This window comes from Macaca fascicularis, chromosome 5 (genome assembly GCF_037993035.2).
Source record: "Macaca fascicularis isolate 582-1 chromosome 5, T2T-MFA8v1.1".
NCBI lineage: Eukaryota > Metazoa > Chordata > Mammalia > Primates > Cercopithecidae > Macaca > Macaca fascicularis.
Window position 1 is genome coordinate 123,683,269 of NC_088379.1, and position 18,702 is coordinate 123,701,970.

Genomic DNA, 18,702 nt, shown 5'->3' on the forward strand with positions numbered 1-18,702 from the left:
GTGTACACTGATTGGAGAAATGAAAAGGTTATTATATTATGGCATAGCGGCGCTTTTAAGTAACTTTTTCATGTGATCATTTAGAAGATTTTGGTATTGCCACCTTTCAGTATGTGGCTCTTGAGTTTGTATTGAGTGCTTACCACTATACTTAATGTTTTGAAGGATCTAATTTAAGAGGGACTTCACAAGATACAAAATTTATGATGACGTTATGGTTAGAGCTCCTAAGACATGGCTCCTGTCCAGAAGGAGTTTCCTGCTGCACTGGGAAGGCAGAAATATGCACGTTAAACAATTGCCCAACAAAATAAAATATTTTTTCATGATCTATTTATTTATTTATTTGTTGAGACGGAGTCTCGCTCTGTGGCCCAGGCTGGAGTGCTGTGGCTGGATCTCAGCTCACTGCAAGCTCCGCCTCCCGGGTTTACGCCATTCTCCTGCCTCAGCCTCCCAAGGAGCTGGGACTGCAGGCGCCTGCCACCTCGCCCGGCTAGTTTTTTGTATTTTTTTGGTAGAGACAGGGTTTCACTGTGTTCGCCAGGATGGTCTCGATCTCCTGACCTTGTGATCCGCCCGTCTCGGCCTCCCAAAGTGCTGGGATTACAGGCTTGAGCCACCGCGCCCGGCCGTTTTTCATGATCTAATGCCAAACCTCACAGACAGAAAACCCACAGTTCAAAGAAGTAAGTATCACCGGGAGTAGCCCAAGATGGGTTCTTCTGGAAATGAGATTTTACATACATCCTGAAATAAGAATAATTCTTGGGTATCAGGATGAACTGGCATGAAATGAGGTTGAGAGAAAAGAGCAGGTAGGAGACCATAATGACTGCATGAGGTAATAAAGACTCAATCTAAACAGTTAAAAGCATTGCAAACATATATGTTGTATGGATGGAACATTTGCTTAGCTGAAGCAAGGTGCACCATGTAATACTGAAGGGTTTATATTCAGGACAGGGAAATTTATAGTAAAAGTTTAAATAAGCACATTATGAAGAAAAATGTGCTTGTGATCAGAGAGAGTACCGAGGTGTAGAATGGTTTTCTACACCAATTGCTAGAGCTAAGAAGTTTTAGTTGGTTCTCACAGCACCTTACTCAAACATATATAAGACGAGGTTAGAATTTATACACTATATTTCTTTTTCTTGAGGATATGTAAGACCAAATACTTTATGGTGGCATCAGGAGCCCATATTTGTCTTTTAGCTTCAATCTACTCCACCAAATATACAAATAGCTTCAGGTGCACCTTTGCCACATATTGATATTTTGTCAAGAAAGCAAGAATAGTGCTCCTCCACGCTGATACTGTGAAAATGTTTTGATGGTATATGAAAACTCCTGTGAGAAGGAGAGTCATCTTTTTTCCTAAAAAATATAAATGGACATAATAAACAGCATGTAAAATTGGTAAGACAGTGCCAGAATTTGTATTAGAAAGTCCTGAAACTCATATCTCAATAGAGCAAACATTAATTCTGTCATTTCCAGAAATCTAGATTGCTGATACTGGCAACGTTCATCAGTAATAAATTATGTGGAGAAAAAATTACTTTGTGGTTTATTTCTAAATCTGTTGAGAAAAAGAGAATGGGATTTGTGAGAGAAGAAAATACATAAATACAGTAAAGTAAAGCACCAGTAAAAGATAAGATACTGAGAAGTGAGGAGTGAAATTGTTGTTGCTGTTGTTGTTGTTTTGATAGCTTTCCAAAAATAATGTACCAAAGCAGCTTCGATAAAAGACATGTCATTCACTGCTATATCTGCTGAAACTAGTAGTATCTAGAACAATAGGTGTTCTATTATTACGGGAATGAATCAATGAATGCCAATATTATGTTTATGTTTAAAACATTTTCAGATGTTTGGAGGTACATATTCTAAGAATATACTTAATACATATGCTAGAACAAGCATCCACAGGAGTTATATGCATTTTTCAGAATTCCCAACTAAAAAGCATCATGAATAAAAGAATAATTCAAAAACAGTATCTGGTAATTCTTAACCACCTAACTTAAATGTCAAGCAAAGCAGATTTCTTAGAAGAGTCATTCCGAACTACATGTTGGCAATTCACATTATTGTTTTTGAAGCAGTAGAGAGTAGTTGTAATAGATCTCCAGAAATAAGACCAAATATATTATTTAGTGTTTAATCAAATCCAGGACAAGTGGATTTCATTTTGTTGTGAGAGGATAGATATGAAAAAAGACTGAATCCAGAACCAGTCCCTCCCCAGCCATAACAACATGAAAGAGCATATATATATATAAAGCATTTGGGAACAGCAATTAGCATGTAACACTCAATAGATGGCAGCTGTTGTTTTGATCATTATATCTAGTATCATAAAATTGCCATCTTTAATTTTTGCCTAGGCTCCTGAGGTGTTTGGACAGACAGGTAAGAGGGACAAAAATCCTTAAGTTTAAAAGTTTACTTTGTATTGGGATGACATTTGTTTAATGTGAATTTAACCCAATTTCTAAGTATGTGTTAACTCTTTTACTTTCCATTAGGCGTTAGGGTTACAAAACTGCATTGTTGCTGACTTTAAAGATATAATAAGAAAAGATCAAGGGTTTCCAATTTTAACATATTTTTATTATTTTCTTAAATTAACCCTGAATTGTAGGTCTATTTATTCTCCCATTATAGATGAAGCAACTGAGAATCAGAGCAATGCAGTGATTTATTCATGATTATAAAACTCACTAGCAGTACAATTAAGACCAGAAATCTTAATGTTGCATAAATTGCAGTGTTAAGTCTTCTAGTGCTGCATAAATTGTGCCCCCCCAGGCTTCCTCCCTAGTCTCCCAACCCAATTCACAGGTGTGAATCAAGATTTCTTTTCTGCTGGTAATCCAAGGGAATGTCTGGTTATGCTGGTAATACAAAGGGAATGGAGAACTTGAGGTGGAACTCACAGGGCAACTTTTCCCTCAGATCTTCTGAAGTTCCCTAATATAGGCAGAGTCTCTAAAATGTTGGAGGGGCCAAAAGGGTGGGGAAGACAAAAAACTAAATCTGAGGAAATTTCCACTTGACCAAATATCACTTATCATATATAGCTACGGAATCCACTTTAACTCAGTGAAAAGTACTCTGGAGAAAATCCTACTTCACCTCACTAGATGGAACAATCTAATGTTTAACCTGTGCTAATATTGCATTTCTAAATCGAATTATATCCTGCTCTTCTCCATCAGCTTGGAGGCTCTTGATTTTAAAATGAGTGTGGGTATTTCCCAATGAAGAAAATGAAAGAACATGCAAAGAAGCAGTGGGCTGTCTTGGGAGCAAATAGATGTTCAAACAAAAATGGAGGTCATGGATGCAATACTCAAATGGGTAATTGGGTTAGAGGACATTTAAAGTACCTTTCCAGCTAGGAGAATCTGAGACTCTGATCTAAAACTTTTGGGTTTCGGCCTTTGTTATCATCATTTACAGCCAAACATCTGCTATTTTCATTGACTTTTAACAAATACATCTTACCTATTATCCTTTTCCACAATGTGGACACAAATTTGATGTCTATTTTAATTTGTCTTTGAAAGCTCTAATAGTTTATTATGAAAGGTCAAGTAAATCCTTTAAGCAAACTTGCATTTGATGATTACACCCATCAGGAAATGCAGCTTTAGAGGTTGATTGGAAAAAAATTTTAGTTACCAAATACAGGCTAATTCACGGGTTAAACTGAAATTTCAACAGGGGATTTTTTTTTTTTTTTGAAAGGTACAAATTCTGAGACAAAGATTAAATGTATCACTAATAATGACCTACCACAAAATTTAAAATATTGACTCTACAGTTTTTAAAATAGAATAACGTATCATTAGAAAGGTAAAATAGTGTTCTATTTTAACCTCAAAAAAGTCTTCAATAGTATATACTCTCAACTGAAGAACTGTATCTAAATTTTGGAAAATGGTGGTTGTTACATTTTTAATGATAAAATAGTTAATAGATATTTCTATCATAGAACTCTTTGCCAATAATAGATGATATTTAATGCCTTTACAGACAATACTATTAAAGTTAGTAGTAGTAGAACGATGTTCATGGTAACATAAAATCTTACTGAAGATTGAACTTCTAATTGCATTATCATCATTCTTTTAAATGGTGTCCTTTTTGCCTCTCTTTTCAAAGTGCAGCAGAACCTGTTAATTTACATTAGCTGGAATGTCTCTTGTCAATTATAAAACTTTTTAGATTAGTGAGCATGTTAACTTTTCCAATATGGAAATAAAGATTATAGTATCCAAATGTAATTTAAAATATATTGAAAGACTTGCTGGCTTAAGGAATGATCTTTTAATTAGTTTGCTTGCCAGCTAGAGAATGAATGAGTACTATCACTTTTATTTCAGTGATGCACTTAATAAAAAGGCATATGAGATTTTCATTTTACTGATATTGAGCACAAATTATAATTCTAGGCGTCCTAATAGAAATAGAGAATTCCAGTTAGGTCGCAGAGTCCACTCAGCTGGTAGGCCGCTTTAGAGTAATCCAAGCAGCGCAGTTTAAGAAAGACACTGGCCGTTGTTCAGAGCAAAATGACCAATATGATGAAGTCTATAATTTACTTCATAAAATGAATAGCTAAAGGAAATTAAAGAAGGCAAGAGATAAAAAAGAAGACTAAGGGATATATTATCAGGGCTACTGTTCAACCAAAAGTACTGGTATGGCTATGCCAGTTATTACAATATTGAAATGTGACAATACTTTACCCCTATCCCATTACCACATCGGATGCTTCCCCAAGGTGTCCCAAATCTCCCCATTTCTCAGGAACTAAAGGGGCCTGGCCCAGAAAGAGTCTCCAGCACCGAGCTCCAGCTGTCTGGCAGCAGTTCTGATTGCTCAGTGGCACGGCATGCTGGTTGGTAGATATTTTTAGTATCATTCCAGAAGATAATCAGTCTTAAGATTTAGAAGGGACTAGAATCAGTATATTTATAAGGAAAGGTATGGAAGTAATATAGATTTAAGAAGTAGACTTCTTCTAATCTAGATAAGATATGTATAGAGAATGGTACTCAATGTTCGTTAAATAAAAATAAAAGTAAATGTTTCTTCTAGCTCTTAAGATTCTATCATTACTGTATTATAATGTACGTTTTGTTATTATTCAGGTATGGTGAGTCCAATAGACCAGGAGATGACTGCCATTGAAAAGATTAGTTTGTTATTCACAGTTCCCAAGAAAGAGGGTGTGCCATGGATGCAGGGCCACAAGGGGAGGCACCAGGGTTGCTCAGGAGGCAGAGGGAGCAAGGGGAAAATGTGGGCAAGAGTATTATTGTGGTTTCTGCAGGAAAGGTAAGGCAAGACAGGGTAAGCAGGCTCAGGATTGCCTACTTTGAATAATTTCAGTGTGTTCTGAGATGTAAGAGCTGTCTTTAGTCATCTGGTACTTTGCTGTGGGGTGATTAGATGAAGGAGATAGTTGCTCAACATATGAGAGTCTGATAAAGGAAGCAGTCAAGGATAGGAGTTCTGAATTGCTTGATTGACATCTGAGAGTGCTCTCAGGGTGGTGTTTGCTATCTCTAGGAACTGGCTAGCCTGAGAGCAGCAATCTCTCCAGGGTTAGCAAGGCCCCAGATATCAAAACATCAGAAATACAGAAAATAAAGAGGCATGACGCTTTCTCTCAGTGATGTATCTCGAAGCATTCCACAGGTTTTCAAACCCCCTCATCATCCCAGCTGTCATATTCATACAATTTCTAATTTGTCATTCTTCTTCCCAATATATGCCCCAATCTGAAGATTATTGCCCACTGATGTGGTGTTATCAAAGCAGAAAATAGTAAAATATTTTTCTCTTCATGTGCACTTTACTTGTATTAATGTAGCCAAAGATCACATTAAATTTTTATACCACCATATCACACCTGTGTCTGCCAGACCCTCTGCCGATGAGCCATTTATTAAACCTTCAAGTATTTATTTTTATCCAATTGATTCTGTAAACTAAATGCTAGCCTTGGAATTACAATTGTCCCTTTAATATTCCATATTTGTTCTATGTTCAGTGTTTTAGTATATCAACCTCCTGCTAAAGACTGACTCTGTTATTTAACATGCTTTATATCTTTCCCAGCTTTATGTAATCCCTATATTTTACAAGTATGACTTTTGCATCTTCAAGTTATTAGTATTGTTGAACATAACATCATGATTAGAGCTTTGTGGTAGAGCAATACATATCCTTTAGCTGTGTTCCCCTGGCATATTTCTACCAATTGTTTCATAACTATTTTTTACTAGAATATTTTAAAATCTGTTTTTCTAAATTGAAATGTCATATCTAGTTTTGTTTGTTTTTGTTTGTTTTTGAGGTGGAGTCTCGCTCTGTCGCCCAGGCTGGAGTGCAGTGGCGCCATCTCGGCTCACTGCAAGCTCCACCTCCTGGGTTCACGCCATTCTCCTGCCTCAGACTCCCGAGTAGCTGGGACAACAGGCGCCCGCCACCACCCCCGGCTTTTTTTTTTTTTTTTTTTTTTGTATTTTTAGTAGAGATGGGGTTTCACCGTGTTAGGGTGGTCTCGATCTCCTGACCTTGTGATCCACCCATCTTGGCCTCCCAAAGTGCTGGGATTACAGGTGTGAGCCACCGCGCCCGGCCCCATATCTAGTTATTTTTAGAACTACATATTTTACGTATCTTGAACTCCCAGATAACACTGTCATCTACTCCGAAGTTCTAGCACTTCCGCGTAGGTGGTAGAATCACAGAATATTAGAGAAGGACTGTTGAGGATGAAGACAAGCAGGGAAAATTGGATGTAAGTAGACATACTGGATTGCTATTAAATTAACCAAAAAAATAGGAAATAAAAGCCAGCTTTAACTAGTAGAAGTGGGATCATAAAGAAGTTAGATGTGAAAAGTATTTCTGACATCGATTCAATAAGGTTTTTTATCAGATGGATGATGAGGAAGCAAAAGAGAATAACAGGTCAAAAATAACATCAGGGTTTAAGCCTCCCACTTTTCTGTGTGTTCTTCTTTAAACTTTTTGCAAATGTGAACTGCTGCTGCTTCTTTAGAAGTTCTATATTTCACCTACATGAGGATAACCCCTCCTACCCATATCTACAGTGGGGCAAAATGTATTCTCATTTGGATATATCATTGAACTTTTGAAAGTGGTTTTGATTGGAATTCTTCTTTTCTTTGTAAATTCCTGTCCAGATAACCTTCTTTTCCATCCTATGGGAAGACTCCATACTCTCTAACAAGATAGACATTGTAGAAAGAATTCCTCAATTCCTTTCCCTTTTTTCTCTAACAGAAATACTAGATTTCATCTTCAGCACATTTATCTGGTAACTTAAATTGATCTCATAAAAAGAAAGATAAATTTAGCACATGTACTGCATGAAAATAGTGCCTTACTGTCCAAATTTATGTGGACACAAAATGAACTAAAAGCCTTTATGAATTCTCCTAGAAACTCATACTGGTGGGCTGGAGTCAGATGTGGGTATGAGGGTGGGGGAGGTCTATTTCCAGATCCATGCCTGCTGCTCCTGAATTCTCACTGTTCTTTCCTTTTACGCCTTTCATTTACTTAAGATGGAGGGTGCACTTGCATTCTGAGAGGTGGTTATAAACATGGCAGAGATGGAAGTGATGGCAGAAGAGAAGTAAGAGTAAATTCCACAAGAGTGCTAACCTTGGCTCTGCTTTGGCATTTTCATGTCTCCCACTCCACGTTCCCACTCATTTAACAATTTCTTTCAGTTTTTTTTTTCTTTGTACCAGCTCCTGCTCCTTTTCAAAATTTTCCATCCCTACTTCACTTCCAAATTTTCAGCCCACACCTAGATTATTGCAGCAGCCTCCAAACTAGTCTCCCTGATTTCCCATTTTTTCCTTTAATTTTTGCTCAGATCAGGAAACGTGAAACTTGAAATTCTGTGATTCTGTTTCCCCTGCATGAAACAGAACCTTACGGTTCAGTGAGAAAGATTCTTGACTCTCTTAAGGAAATGTAGGAAGAGAAATTGTTGAGCTCCAAATATTTACTAGACATTGTGCTTCGTGCTTTCCATACATCCTCAGTTAATTCTCCCAGCCACCTGTGAGGTTGCTTATTCTTGTATTGAAAATGAAGAAAGCAAGGCTTGGAAAACTTATATAATTTTTCTAAAATCACACAGCCAGTGAAAGCTGGAGAAAGGATTTTTATCCCAGGTCTGTCAAATTCCAAAGCCCATGAAACAACCATGGTTTGTAAAATTAACAAGTAGCCATGCCATTGATACTGATTGCTGTTACACAGACCTCATAATCAAAATGCTACTACTTCCTTAAGGAGTTATATTTTTACACAATTTCAGAATACAAATCTGACTTTTTACAATGTTTTTCTCCTAAAAAGCTGTCTATAGGATTTATGTGGTTTCTTGTGTTTGCGATCTCAATGCTGCAAGCATTACTGTCCTGGTGGCTTTTAGAAATAGCAGAGGGTATACAGTGATTATCACAAAAATCGATATCAACATTTTATGCTTTCAGAAATATTAAACTTCACTTAAAATTAGTACTATGTAGACTTCAAGATTCCTAATCAACCTTGCATATTTTCAGAGAAATTAAATGTATGTGCAAGTACTCTGAGAATTTGAGGTTGTCCTGAATTATTTATAGCTTTCTTATCTCTCAAAAACCCCCAAAGGTCCACATAAAATGTATTGCTTCAAAGTCTGAAAAAGCTGAATTAAACCAAACTTTCAATTCCTCCATTATGAATCCAGATAATTTTCTTTTCAGTTATTTTGCTGTAGCATAAAAAGTAAGGCTTCATAAATTCATATTTTACATTTCTATAAACCTCTTATTGTGTTTACTTGAATGCACCCCAGCAGTTCAAAAATACCAACCTGGGCTGTGCAAAGTACAAGTGTTTACATCATTCTTTTGAGTATTCTCACAAAAGTGCATCTTTTAGTGCTATGTTTACTTATGAGACACTCGACAAAGATATGACAACACTTCAAAAATTCTGGAGGGAACTCTAAGAGAGGAAAACAACATGCTCAGTTAAATGAAAATGTACTTGAAATAAATTTTATAATTGTTAGGGAAGACTGGGAGAAAATCTGTCACTCTTCCCCAAATAGTTCTTTTCTTTAAGGTTACAAGTAAAAATGAAAGTTAAAGCCAAGTATGCTACCTTTTGTAACCCTTTTTCAGTATTGGTACTACATTTTTAGCTTAACTTTTGTTACTGGAATTTCTTACTACATTTGGCTTACAAAATGTCATTCCATTTCTTGAAATAATTTAGCTGCTAACTTGGGATAATGCTTAAAGAGGAATATGTGGTGTTAAGAAGGGGTTTTTGCTTTTGTTATCGCTACAGCTCTGTCAGATTTATGGTACACCAGAGGTATTCCTTCCCTCCCACTTTATGTGTAATATCTAGTATGTGTAATAGAAGAAATGTGTACTGTTTAGTAAGACATTGTTTTCAGACATGATTGATAATGACAATGTATCTTCTTCGAGGAATGTCTGCTGTGAAATAAGCATTCTGAGTTGTTTGAGGATAAAAGTAATGGTTAGAGGAGTCTTAGTTTACCTTGTTTGTTTTGTTTTGTTTTGCTTTGCTTGTTTTTGTTTCCCCCAAATAAAGTATACTGTTAACCAAATAAAAGAAAATTAAATGGCACTTGACCAATAACTTTGTTTATACCCTTCACTCTGAACAACTCTGTGAGATCATTAGTTTTATTACCCCTACTTGGCAAATGAGGGAATTGAGGCATGGTGAATTTGCATAACCTGCCAGGGTCCTTGGACCAATGCAGAGAAGCACTGAGATTGAGCCCAGGACTCAAAACTGTGCTCTCCTAAATCTGTACTCTCTTGATGATACTATGCTACTCCCTATCCCTAGAATTCCTGGTACAAGGATAATTTAATTGTCATGGGTTTGGCTATTTTGAGATATTGAAAGAATAAGACTCTTTTCTCACTATATACTAAATTAAACACCATACACTCATCTCTTTTCCGGAGATGAGTAACTCCAGAGTGATAAGGTGACACTTCTGTTTTATAAGTTGCTGTAATGCCATTCGGTTTTACAAGATCTCATTATTAACACCTTTAACACTTTTATCCAAAGACTTTTGTTACTTTTATTTTATAGCCATATTTTTTGCTATCTTGTGAGACAGAGAATATCTCTTTCCTGGACTTTCTGGATCCATAGGAATATCACTACCCAGAGAGACTCAACTAAACCTCAAGTTCCAGATTTTTTTATAAGGGTATCATTATATAGGCATGTTTGATTGTATTACTAGCCACGTGATTGAACTCAATTTCCAACTCCTCTTGCCTACCCTAAGGTCAGGCTGATATTACCTGGCTCAAAGCTCTCACTCTCTAATTACATGGTGGGACTTCCTGGCATGACTAACCTTCATCCTGAGTCATCTTGTTAGCATAAACTCAGATATAGTTTCAGGGTCTCACCATAAATAACAAAGACATTTCTATCACTCAGGAAATTCCACAGAGTTAGGAGTTATCTCCCAGGAATCAGGGATAAGGAAGACCAGACAAATTCTTTATTAATACAATAGCTGCCAACAGGGGATGATTCTTGAACTCTTAAAACAAATCTACTAAAAACAACATTATCATCATAGAAATTTTTTCACATACCACCCAGCAAACCAAAATTCATATTATAAATCAAAGAGCACCATGTAAGAAAACTAGAGAAATATTTAGTGGTCAAATCTATAAATATTAACCAAATTTATGTAACTGTGTCTACTGTATTTTAGAAGATTATTCCTCCTTAAGTATGTAGAAAGAAAATTGTACATGGGAGTTTAAATTTGTTCATGGATTAAAAATAGTGCATTCATATTTAGCATCTGAATATAAAATCATTTCTAAAACCACAAAGATTATGTCAAAGAAACACAGAATTTTAAACCTGGACTTTAGTGACAACTTTTACAACCCCTTTATTTTACAATTTTTTAGAAAATGAAAAATCAGATTCCTATGCTAAGGTAATTAATTCTTTCAAGATTTTTCATTTCAAACCATACCAGAAATATTACCATTTATCATAGGAACATAATCTAATATTTAATAATCTTTGCATGTAGTACCAAACCTAAATTCCCTAACCTAATGATCCTGACTTGCCTCATTTTGTTAGAGGCTAAGAAGACAGTCAGCTTCCTTTGAATAGCAACTTTTACATATATTGGGCCATTTTGCCAACAGCCACGCCATTTCTTACTTTCTCCCAATGATTGCAGCTACTACAGGACTCCTTCCGTGGGTGCCAGAGGTTCCACAGGTTCTTATAAGCTGAATTGTGGTGTAGTCCATCAGTGTCACCTTAGGAAAACAAATCATCATTAGAAGCTTGAAAATGCTTCACAAATTCAAGGAAATAGTATAAATTTATTTTCTTCATATTTCATATACCTGTGTGTGTGCGTGCACACGCGTGTGCCTGCACTCATGCAAGTGCCTTATGTATTAAAAGAAGCTAATTTAATTTTCCAAAGAGAAGGAGGCAGTTGGTCAGAATTATGGTCCTATCATAAAGAAAAACGTATTCTTTTCTTTGTTAAATAATACCTCAAATAGCCGTAGTTTTTAAGGAAGTGACAGTTTTTTCCCCAAAAAGCCATAGTTTTTAATGAAGCCACTTTAAAACTCTAGGGGAAAAAAAATGTTTTTCTAGAATCAACTTCGAAATATACTACCAAATGTAAATATAGAGAAACTTAATCTTCAACCAATGTAAATTATGTATGTAATTTCTCAATACTATGAGATAGTTAACCAAAACATGAACTTCTGTATACTGAGGAAATGGGACATTCCAACCAAAATGAACTCCAGAAAAGCATTTTGAAGTATTTCCAAATTATACTGTAATGAAGTTTGGGATTCGTTTTTCACTGTAGCATGCAGAATGTCTGTTTGATTTCCTGTCATTGTGGGGTTTTCTGTAAATTACATTAGTTTGCATATTTGCTAACCTGCAAAATATGGAAATAGACAATGAGCCTTCTAGTCATTAATGAAAATTACAAAGGTGTTTCTGTTTAGAAAAATTGAAATAGAGACAAAAACTAAAAGTTAAGTGCCATTTTTAATTACTAGCAAGAGTCTAAATACAGACCTATCATTAAAGACAGTAATAAACAATTTTTTCTTCAGTAATGAAGCTAACTGTATTTTTCAAATACCTAAATGCTATTTTTCTCTTTTAGTTTTTAGGAAAATTGTTCTAAAGACTACATTACTTTTTGCCTGACAAAACTGTATTATTTTCACATTGTCTATTTGGAAATATTTCAATGCATAATTTAGGAAAATCTTGTAATTTTTAACTTTATGTAATATAACAAATATATGAGTTTACAGAAATAAATAAAGGTGGCTTCATGGAATAATAATTTTTTTTTAATTTTTAATTATTGTGGGTACTCAGTAGGTGTATATATTTATGGGAGACATGAAATATTTGATAGACGCATGCAATGTGTAATAATCACATCATGAAAACTGGGATCTCCACCCCTGCCAAGCATTTATCTTTAGTGTTATGAACAATCCAATTATACTATTTTAGTTATTTTAAAATGTACATTTTTTTATATAATTTTGACTATAATCATCCCATGGTGCTATCAAATAGTGCATATTATTCATGCTTCCTACTTATATTTTGTACTCACTAATGATGCCCACCTCCCCTGCAACATCCACTGTCCTACCCAGCTTGTGGTAACCATCCTTCTACTCTCTATCTCCATGTGTTTAATTGTTTTGTTTTATATAGCACAAATAAGTGAGAACATGTGATGTTTGTCTTTCTGTGTCTTGGTTATTTCACTTAAGATAATGACCTCCAGTTCCATCTATATTGTTGCAGGTAACTGAATCCCATGCTTTTTTATGGCTGAATAGTACACCATTGTGTACTATTATACTATATATACATACATATATATACATGTATAATTTTCTTTATATATATACATGTATAATTTTCTATATATATACATATATATACATGTATAATTTTCTTTATCTATTCATTGGTTAATAGACACTGGTTGCTTCCAAATCTTGGCTACTGTAAACAGTGCTGCAACAAACATGAGAGTGCAGATACCTCTTTGATATACTGATTTCCTTTCTTTTTGGCATATACTCAGCAGTGGGATTGCTGGATCATATGGTAGTTTTAATTTTAGTTTTTTGAGAAACCTCCAAACTGTTCTCCATAGTGGTTGTACTAATTTACATTCCCACCAACAGCGTATGAGGGTTTTCTTTTCTCCACATCCTCTCCAGCATTTGTTATTGCCTGTCTTTTTGGAGAAAAGCCATTTTAATCGGGTTGAGATGACATCTCATTATAGTTTTCGATTGCATTTCTCTGATGACCAATGATGTTGAGCATCTTTTCAAATGCCTGTTTGCCATTTGTATGTATTCTTTTGAGAAATGCCTGTTCAAGCCCTTTGTCCATTAGTTATTCAGATTATGAGATTTTTTACTCTAGAGTTGTTTGAGTTTCTTATATATTCTGATTATTAATCTCTTGTCAGGTGGGGAGTTTGCAAATATTTTCTCCCATTCTGTGGGTTGTCTCTTCACTTTGTTGATTGTGTCTTTTGCTGTGCAAAAGCATTTTAACTTGATGCGATCCCATCTGTCCATTTTTTGTTGGTTGCCTGTGCTTGTGGAGTATTACTCACAAAATTTTTGCCAAGACCAATGTCTTGGAGAGTTTCTCCCATGTTTTCTTACTGTAGTTTCATAGTTTGAGGTCTTATGCTTAAGTCTTTAATCTATTTTGATTTGATTTTTTGTATTTGGTGATAAACAGGGGTTCAGCTTAATTTTTCCACATATGGAAATCTAGTTTTTCAAGCACCATTTGCTGAAGAGATTGTCCTTTCTCCAGTGTATGTTCTTGGCACCTTTGTCAAAAATGAGTTGACTGCATGTGTATTAATTTGTTTCTGTGTTCTTTGTTCTATTCCATTGGTCTGTGTATCTGTTTATATGCCAGTAGCATGCTATTTTGGTTAATATAACTCCGTAGTATAATGTGAAATCAGGTAATGTGATTCTTCCGGTTTTGTTCTTTTTGTTCAGGATAGCTTTGGCTATTCTGGATCTTCTGTGGTTCCATATAAATTTTTGGATTATATTGTATATTTGTGAAAAATATCATTGGCATTTTGATAAATATTTCATTGAATCTGTAGAGAGCTTTGTTTTGTATGGACATTTTAACAATATTGATTCTTCTCATCCATGAACATGGAATATCTTTTTTTTTTTTTGGTGTACTCTAATTTCTTTCATCAATGTTTTATAGTTTTCATTGTAGAGATCTTTCACTTTTTGGTTAATTCCTAGGTATGTAATTTTATTTGTGGCTACTATAAATGAGATTACATTTTGACTTGTTTTTTGCATTGTTCACCATTGGCATATAAAAATGCTACTGATTTTTGTAGGTTGATCTTGTATCTTGAATTTTACTGAATTTGTTTATCAGTTCTAATAGTTTTTTGGTGAAATCTTTAGGTTTTTCCAAATATAAGATTATATCATTTGGAAGCAAGGATAATTTAACTATTTATTGTCCAACTTGAATGCCCTTCATTTCTTTCTCTTTTCTGATTGCTATAGCTAGGACGTCCAGTGCTATGTTGAATAACAGTGGTGACAGTGGGCATCCTTGTTGTCTTCCAGATCTTAGAGGAAAGCCTTTCAGTTTTCCCCAATTCAGTATGATACCAGCTTTGCATCTGTCATAGAGGGATTTTTATTATGGTGAGGTATGTACCTTCTATACCACGTTTGTTGAGGGTTTTTATCATGAAGGGATGTTCAGTTTTATCAAATGCTTTTTCAGAATGAATTGAAATGATCGTTATGATTTTTGTCCTTCATTCTGTTGATATGGTGTATCATCTTGATTGATTTGTGTATATTGAACCATCCTTGCATCCCAAGGATAAGTCTCACTTGGTCATGGTAAATGATCTTTTTAATGTATTGTTGGATTTAGATTGTTAGTATTTTATTGAAAATTTTTGCATCAGTATTCATCAGAGACACTGGCCTGTAGTTTTCTTTTTTTGATGTGTCTTTATCTGGTTTTGGTATCAGTAACATACTGGCCTCATCGAATGAGTTTGGAAGTATTCCCTCCTCCTCTATTTTTTGGAAGTTTCAGTAGGATTGCTGCTTTGTTCTTCTTTAAATGTTTGGTAGAAATCAGCAGTATAGCCATGAAGTCCTGGGCGTTTCTTTACTGGGAGATGTTTTATTATGTCTTCAATCTCATTACTTGTTATTGGTCTTTTCAGGTTTTGGATTTCTTCATGGTTCAGTTTTGGTAGGTTGTATATGCCAAGGAATTTATTCATTTCCTGTAAATTTTCCAGTTTATTGGCATATAGTTGCTCATAGTAGCCACTACTGACCCTTCGAATTTCTGCAATATCAGTTGTAGTGTTTCCTTTTTCATATCTGATTTTATTTATTTGGGTCCTCACTCTTTTTTTAATTTGTTAATCTGGCTAATGGTTTGCTGATTTTGTTTATCTTAGAAAAATCCTTTTTGTTTCATTGACTTTTTTGTATTGTTTTCTTCATTTCAATTTCATTTATTTCTGCTTTGATCTTTATTATTTCTTTTCTCCTATTATTTTTGGGTTCAGTTTGCACTTGCTTTTCTAATTCTTTAAGATGCATTGTTAGGTTATTTATTTGAAGGTTTTTTTTTTTCTTTTTTGATGTAGGCACTTACAGCTGTAAACTTTCCTCTTAGTACTGCTTTTGCTGTATCCCATAGGTTTTGGTATGTTGTGTTTCCATTACCATTTCTTTTCCAAAACATTTTTCAATTTTCATGTTAACTTTTTTGATTGACCCCACTGATCATTCAAGAGCATATTGTTTAATTTCCATTGAGTTTGTATAGTTTCCAAAATTCCTCTTGTTGAGTTCTAGTTTTATTCCATTGTTGTCAGAGAAGATGCTTGATGTTGTTTGGATTTTTGTAAATGTGTTAAGACTTGTTTTATAACCTAACTTATGGTCTATCCTTGAAAATGATCCATGTGCTGAGACAAAGAATGCGTATTCTGTAGCCTTTGGTTGAAATGTTCTATAAATATATATTAGATTCATTTGTTGTATAGTGCTACTCTCATGATAACCTCAAATCAAAAAACACAACAGAAACAAGCAAGAAGTTAAAGCACAAGAGAAAATTATCTTCACTAAAAGGAAGACAGGAAGGAAGAAAAGAAGAGAGTGAAAACCCCCAAACAACCATAAAACAAATAACAAAATGGCAACATTTTTGTTGAGTTTCTGTCTGGGACATCTGTCCAATATTGAAAGTGGAGTGTTGAAATCTCCAACTATTACTGTATTGGGGTCTATATCTCTCTTTAGCACTAATAATATTTTCTTTATATAGCTGTGTGCTCCAGAGTGGGGTGCATATATATTTAAAATTGTTATATATTATTACTGAGTTGACTCCTTTATCATTATATAGTGACCTTCTTCGTCTCTTATCACAGTAATTGTTTTCAAGTCTATTTTGTCTGATATAAGTATAACTACTCCTGTTCATTTTTTATTTCAGTTGGCATGGAATACCTTTTTGCATCCCTTTATTTTCAGTCTATGTTTATCTTTATAGGTGAAGTGTGTTTCCTGTGGGCAACAGATTATAGAGTCTTGTATTTTCATCCATCTGGCCACTCTGTGTCTTTTGATCAGAGAGTTTAGTTCACTTATATTTAATGTTATGATTTACTTGTAGAAACTTACTCCTGCCATTTTGTTATTTGTTTTATGGTTGTTTGGGGGTTTTCGCTCTCTTCTTTTCTTCCTTCCTGTCTTCCTTTTAGTGAAGATAATTTTCTCTTGTGCTTTAACTTCTTGCTTGTTTCTGTTGTGTTTTTTGATTTGAGGTTATCATGAGAGTAGCAAATACTGTCTTGTAACTCATTATTTTAAACTGATGACAACTTAACACTGATTGCATAAACAAACTCCACAGAAAGACAACACTATACTTTAACTTTATCACCTCACTTTTTAATTTTTTGTTGTTCCTTATGTCTTGTTTTACTGTTTATATCTTGAAAGGTTTTTGTAGTACTACTTTTGATTGGTTCATCATTTAGTCTTTCTACTTAAGATAAGAGTAATTTACACATCACCATTACAGTCTTATCATAGTCTGTTTCTCTGTGTGCCTACTATTACCAGTGTGTATTTTTACCTTTAGATGATTTCTTCTTGCTCATTAATACCCTTTTCTTTCAGATTGAAAAACTTCCTTCAGCATTTATTGTAAGACACGTCTGGTGTTGATGAAGTTCCTCAGCTTTTGTTTGTCTGGGAAAGTCTTTATTTCTCCTTCATGCTTGAAGAATATTTCCACCAGATATACTACTCTAGCATAAAAGTTCTTTTCCTTCAGCACTTTAAATATGTCTTGCCACCCTCCCCTGGCCTGTAAGGCTTCCAATGAAAAGTCTGCTGCCAGATGTATTGGAGTTCCATTGAATGTTATTTGTTACTTTTTTCTTGCTGCATTTAGGATACTGTCTTTGTCCTTGACTCTTGGGAGTTTGATTATTAGATGCCTTGAGGTAGTCTTCTTTCAGTTAATCTGCTTGGTGCTCCATAACCTTCTTGTACTTGAATGTTGATCTCTTTCTCCAGGTTTGAGAGGTTTTTCTGTTATTATTCGTTTTGAACAAACTTTTTACCCTTAGCTGTTTTTCTACCTCTTATTTAAAACCAATATCTCTGAGATTTGCCCTTTGGAGGCTATTTTCTAGATCTTATAGGTGTGCTATGTTGTTTTTGTTTTGTTTTGTTTTTCTTTTGTCTCTTCTGATTGTGTATTTTCAAATAGGCTGTCTTCAAGCTCACTGATTCTTTCTTCTGCTTGATCAATTCTGCTATTAAGTGACTGATGCATTCTTCAGTATGTCAATTGCATTTTTTAACTCTAGAATTTCTGCTTGATTCTTTCTCATTATTTCAATGTCTTTGTAAAATTAATCTGATAGAATTCGGAATTCCTTATCTGTGTTAATCTTGAATTTCTTTGAGTTTCCTCAAAATGGCCATTTTGAGTTCTCTGTCTGAAAGGTCACACATCCTTATTTCTCTAGGATTGGTCCCTGGTGCCTTATTTAGTTCATTTGGTGAGGTCATTTTCCTAGATCATCTTGATGCTTGTAGATGTTCATCTGTGTCTGCGCATAGAACAGTTAGATATTTATTACAGCCTTTGCAGTCTAGGCCTGTTTATGCTGGTCCTTGAGAAGGCTTTTCCGATATTTGAAGGTGCTTGGTTCTCAAGCCCAATATCACTGTGGTTCTTGCAGACTCATAAAGGTACCATCTTGGTGGTCTTGGAGAAGATCTAGAAGAAGTCTCTGGATTAATAGGCAGAGATTCTTGTTCATTTCCCTTAGTTTCTCCCAAACAAACAGAGTCTCTTTCTCTGTGCTGAGCTGCCTGGAACTGGGATTATGATGATTCAAACACCCCTGTGGCCACTATAACTGGGACTGTACTGGGTCAGGCCTAAAGA

General features: G+C 34.9%; 1 protein-coding gene across 6 annotated transcripts in view; it reads left to right on the forward strand.

Moving 5' to 3' along the window:
- The window catches only part of NDST3 (N-deacetylase and N-sulfotransferase 3), a 192,729-nt gene that overhangs the window by 56,903 nt on the left and 117,124 nt on the right, over positions 1 to 18,702 (forward strand). The window lies entirely within an intron of this gene.